Genomic DNA, 5,891 nt, shown 5'->3' on the forward strand with positions numbered 1-5,891 from the left:
CCTTCGCTGCCAGTGTGTGTGACTAAGCGGGCGTGGGCTGGGAGAGCGAGAGAGAGAGGGGGGGGATGAGTCACGTGTCCACGTCACGATGTGTGCCGGGGGCGGAGCTGCGCTGATAGACAGGGCTGGCCAGGGATGCGTTGTCACGGTAACACCTCAGCAGAGGCCTCTAGTGGTCAGCTATGCTAAGTAATGAGGAGTTCTATGGAGAAGCCAGGACTCCAGTGTTCACTCTATAACCAGAGCAAGGACTCCAGTGTTCACTACACGACCAAAGCAAGGACTCCATAACCAGAGCCAGGACTCCGGTGTTCACTACACAATCAGAGCCAGGACTCCGGTGTTCACTACACAACCAGAGCCAGGACTCCGGTGTTCACTTCCATAACCAGAGCCAGGACTCCAGTGTTCACTTCCATAACCAGAGCCAGGACTCCAGTGTTCACTACACAACCAGAGCAAGGACTCCAGTGTTCACTACATAACCAGAGCCAGGACTCCGGTGTTCACTACATAACCAGAGCCAGGACTCCGGTGTTCACTTCCATAACCAGAGCCAGGACTCCAGTGTTCACTTCCATAACCAGAGCCAGGACTCCAGTGTTCACTTCCATAACCAGAGCCAGGACTCCGGTGTTCACTTCCATAACCAGAGCCAGGACTCCAGTGTTCACTTCCATAACCAGAGCCAGGACTCCGGTGTTCACTACATAACCAGAGCCAGGACTCCGGTGTTCATTACATAACCAGAGCCAGGACTCCAGTGTTCACTCCATAATCAGAGCCAGGACTCCAGTGTTCACTACACGACCAGAGCCAGGACTCCGGTGTTCACTCCATAATCAGAGCCAGGACTCCGGTGTTCACTACACAATCAGAGCCAGGACTCCAGTGTTCACTTCACAACCAGAGCCAGGACTCCGGTGTTCATTACACAACCAGAGCCAGGACTCCGGTGTTCACTTCACAACCAAAGCCAGGACTCCAGTGTTCACTACACGACCAGAGCCAGGACTCCGGTGTTCACTCCATAATCAGAGCCAGGACTCCGGTGTTCACTACACAATCAGAGCCAGGACTCCAGTGTTCACTTCACAACCAGAGCCAGGACTCCGGTGTTCATTACACAACCAGAGCCAGGACTCCAGTGTTCACTTCACAACCAGAGCCAGGACTCCGGTGTTCACTTCACAACCAAAGCCAGGACTCCAGTGTTCACTTCACAACCAGAGCCAGGACTCCGGTGTTCATTACACGACCAGAGCCAGGACTCCAGTGTTCACTACACAACCAGAGCCAGGACTCCGGTGTTCACTACATAACCAGAGCCAGGACTCCAGTGTTCACTTCACAACCAGAGCCAGGACTCCAGTGTTCACTACATAACCAGAGCCAGGACTCCGGTGTTCATTACACGACCAGAGCCAGGACTCCAGTGTTCACTACACGACCAGAGCCAGGACTGCAGTGTTCACTACACAACCAGAGCCAGGACTCCATAACCAGAGCCAGGACTCCGGTGTTCACTACACAACCAGAGCCAGGACTCCGGTGTTCACTTCCATAACCAGAGCCAGGACTCCAGTGTTCACTACATAACCAGAGCCAGGACTCCGGTGTTCATTACATAACCAGAGCCAGGACTCCAGTGTTCACTACACGACCAGAGCCCGGACTCCGGTGTTCACTACACAACCAGAGCCAGGACTCCGGTGTTCACTACACGACCAGAGCCAGGACTCCGGTGTTCACTCCATAATCAGAGCCAGGACTCCAGTGTTCACTACACGACCAGAGCCAGGACTCCGGTGTTCACTACACAACCAGAGCCAGGACTCCGATGTTCACTTCACAACCAAAGCCAGGACTCCAGTGTTCACTACACGACCAGAGCCAGGACTCCGGTGTTCACTACATAACCAGAGCCAGGACTCCAGTGTTCACTTCACAACCAGAGCCAGGACTCCAGTGTTCACTACACAACCAGAGCCAGGACTCCGATGTTCACTTCACAACCAAAGCCAGGACTCCAGTGTTCACTACACAACCAGAGCCAGGACTCCGATGTTCACTTCACAACCAAAGCCAGGACTCCAGTGTTCACTACATAACCAGAGCCAGGACTCCGATGTTCACTTCACAACCAAAGCCAGGACTCCAGTGTTCACTACATAACCAGAGCCAGGACTCCAGTGTTCACTACACAACCAGAGCCAGGACTCCAGTGTTCACTTCACAACCAGAGCCAGGACTCCAGTGTTCACTACATAACCAGAGCCAGGACTCCGGTGTTCATTACACGACCAGAGCCAGGACTCCAGTGTTCACTACACAACCAGAGCCAGGACTCCGGTGTTCACTACACAACCAGAGCCAGGACTCCGGTGTTCACTCCATAATCAGAGCCAGGATTCCGGTGTTCACTACACAATCAGAGCCAGGACTCCAGTGTTCACTTCACAACCAGAGCCAGGACTCCGGTGTTCACTAATCGAGTCTGTGGTACCCGTATGATCAAAGCAGGAAGGAGCCGCCACCGGCTCACGTTTGCGCTCCCTACCCAGAAGAGCCGAATTACGTATATATACGTGATCTGGCGCAGAGGTGCCACCCTGTAGCTGTAAATCTTATAGGGCGGTCAGCAAGTGGTTAATAACATAACCTAAGAAAACTGAAAATTGTCCTGGGCAGGAAGGGGGTGAAAGTCCGGTATTGAAGTGGTTAACCCAACGCAGTGACCAGGGGGGGGGGGGTTGTACGAACGCCATGGCAGTAATTATACCCCTTGTACCAAACGTAACCCTTTCAAGTAAATGCAGCTGTGCTACAACCTCATACATTGCAACCTCTGAGGACCTGAGCTTCCACAGCCATGCTGTTAACCCCTGTGACCCTGAAGCAGGATGGTGGGGCAGTCCCCAGGACAGAAGGTCCGGATGACCTGCAAGAGTTGATTATGCCTGCCAGGAGTCGGAGTACCTCCAAGTACTATATCCTCCCTGACCAGCTGGGTGCAATGAGAGCCACTGGAATACCTTCCATCTCAGTCTTGAGCTATAGAGGAGGAAAGGCACAGATCAAGTGGAACCAGTGGCGAAACTACCAGGGTCACAGAGGTCGCATTTGCGACCGGGCCCTGGCGTTTCACCACTGTAGGGGGCCCTTCGCCCCCACCCACAGCAAAATCAGTTTAGACACTGTGCTAATTTCCAGAGCCCAGTGCCAGGGAACAAGCTCTGGCACCGAGCGCTTGCCTAATGTAGAGCGCTAGCGTAGGCACCCAGGACACCTCCCCGCCTCTCTTGGGGGGTGCCCATTGTCCCACATGCTGGATCCTCCCTCTTGGCTCTGATGTTCTCTCCTCTCCTTCAGGTGCGGCCGTGCGGGAGACACGTGTAGGAGAAGGAGGCATGTCGTTCACCAGAGGAGCGAAGAGTGTTCCCGCTATTACTGCCACCATGGGCGAAAACCCTGCGGAGCAAAGCCAGGAACAGATCCAACAGCCTGCTCCCCCCCCCCCCCCTGTCTGGGATACCGGTATCCGGAGGGTGCCTGACGGCGGACTCACGTTTTGCACCGGAGGAGAATGAGAGTTCCTTGGAGTGGTACGTCCCCAATGTGCCACCATTACTCTGAAAGTGCAGGCGTGGGTTCAATGTGGGCAATGTGGTGATCTGCTGCTCTGGGCAGAGAAGGGTGAGGGCTGTCCCAGGAAGCTTACTGTTATGTGGGAGACCGGCTTCACCCAGGAGGTGACAGGGAACTAGTCGAAGTTCCTCAGCGGAGCAGGAAGGGGCATGTTCAGGCTCATGATGCAGCTGGAGGCCCTGCCAGCAGTCGGTGGGCCTACAGTCTGTGGGAAGGGAGTTTGGTCGCAGAGCTCCATGAGATTCCAGAGAGTGCTGAGTTGAGCTGAGGGGATCCGGTGCGCTGAGAACCAGCGGAGAGTGAGAGGGGTCCCGTCCCAGGAAAGCCTACACAGGTCGTGAGTACTGAGGATTGCCCCTGGGGGTCTGCATGAAGTGTTAGAGGAGGCCACTCCGGAGAAGGTTCTTGGATCCAGTGTCAGCTAGTTGTAAAGGGGGTACCTAGGTTGAGGACCCTGAAGTTACAGAGGGGGTGCATAGTCAGTGGACCCCGAAGAGCTAAAAGTGTAAAGAGGGCGCCTGCAGTTTGGGCCCTGAATTGTACAGAGTGCCAGTTGAGAGTTGCGGCCATACAGGAATTCAAGTCAAGCTACCTCAAGCCAGTGCAAGGCTAGGAGGGAGTAGTCAGTGACTTTGCAGTGCAGCTGTGTCAGTAGTTCAATACTTCACAGTCATGGGTCTTCTGGACTTAAAGTCAAGGATTCAGCACTTCTTCCAAGTTACAGTGTGTTTCAAGCGTCAGTGAGCGTTGGCTAGCGTCAGCTGGCCTCAAGACAGCGTTAACAGACATTTGTCAGGAAAAAGTCCCAAGTTGTACTTAGTTGAGCCGAAAGGAGTATCCCACTCATTCCCTTCTCCCATCCCCTTCAAATACAGTAAAAACAACAAACAAAGATGCCGGAGTTGTCCATGTGTCAGTTCTCACATCCAGGGCTACACCTCACATGGGCTGGAGAGGTAACCGGTAACGATTGACAGACCCACATCAGGCCACAGAAATGGAAAACCTGCTACATAAGCAACTGATAGTTTATTTAAAATAGATAAATCCTACTCACATGTAAAGAATATAAGAACAGCACAGCACAAAGCAAAGTAAAGCCCACGCAGGTGTTCCCTTCCGTGGTTGTTGTGAGGGTGAACAGCAGACAGCCCGACCTTAGCCAGAGTAGATGTCAGAGAAACCTCGAAGTAGACCAATTCCCCAGATCTGGGGAAGGGTACAGAAAAATTTCTGCTGCATTGAAGGTCCCAATGAGCACAGTGGCCTTCATCATCCGTAAATGGAGACTCGTCCTAGAGCAGACCACCTGGCCAAACTGAGCGATCAAGGAAGAAGCGCCTTAGTCAGGGAGGTGACCCAGAAACGGAAGTTCACTCTGACTGAGCTCCAGTGTTTCTCTGTGGAGAGAGGAGAACCTTCCAGAAGAACAACCATCTCTCCAGCACTCCACCAATCAGGCCTGTATGGTAGAGTGGCCAGACGGAAGCCACTTCCTCAGTAAAAGGCACATAACATCCACCTTGAGTTTGCCAAAAGGCACCTGAAGGACTCTCAGACCATGAGAAACAAAATTCTCTGGTCTGATGAAACAAAGATTGAACTCTTTGGCCTGAATGGCAAGCGTCATGTCTGGAGGAAACCAGGCACCGCTCATCACCTGGCCAATACCATCCCTACAGTGAAGCATGGTGGTGGCAGCATCATGCTCAGGGATGTTTTTTAAGTGGCAGGAATTGGAAGACTAGTCAGGATCAAGGGAAAGATGAATGCAGCAATGTACAGAGACATCCTTGATGAAAAACTGCTTCAGAGCGCTCTGGACCTCAGACTGGGGCGAAGATTCATCTTCCAACAGGACAACAACCCTAAGCACACAGCCAAGATAACAAAGAAGTGACTACGGGACAACTCTGTGAATGTTTATGAGTGACACAGCCAGAGCCCAAACTTGAACCCAATCAAACATCTCTGCAGAGATCTGAAAACAGCTGTGCACCGACACTCCCCATCCAACCTGGTGGAGCTTGAGAGGTCCTGCAAAGAAGAATGGGAGAAACTGCCCAAAAAAAGGTGTGCCAAGCTTGTAGCATCATACTCAAAAACTTGAGGCTGTAATTGGTGCCAAAGGTGCTTCAACAAAGTATTGCGCAAAGGCTGTGATACTTATGTACATGGGATATTTTGTTTTTGTTTTTTATTTTTAAATAAATTTGCAAAGATTTTAAACAAACTTCTTTCAT

Source organism: Pelophylax lessonae, assembly GCF_965119305.1.
Source record: "Pelophylax lessonae genome assembly, chromosome: 7".
NCBI lineage: Eukaryota > Metazoa > Chordata > Amphibia > Anura > Ranidae > Pelophylax > Pelophylax lessonae.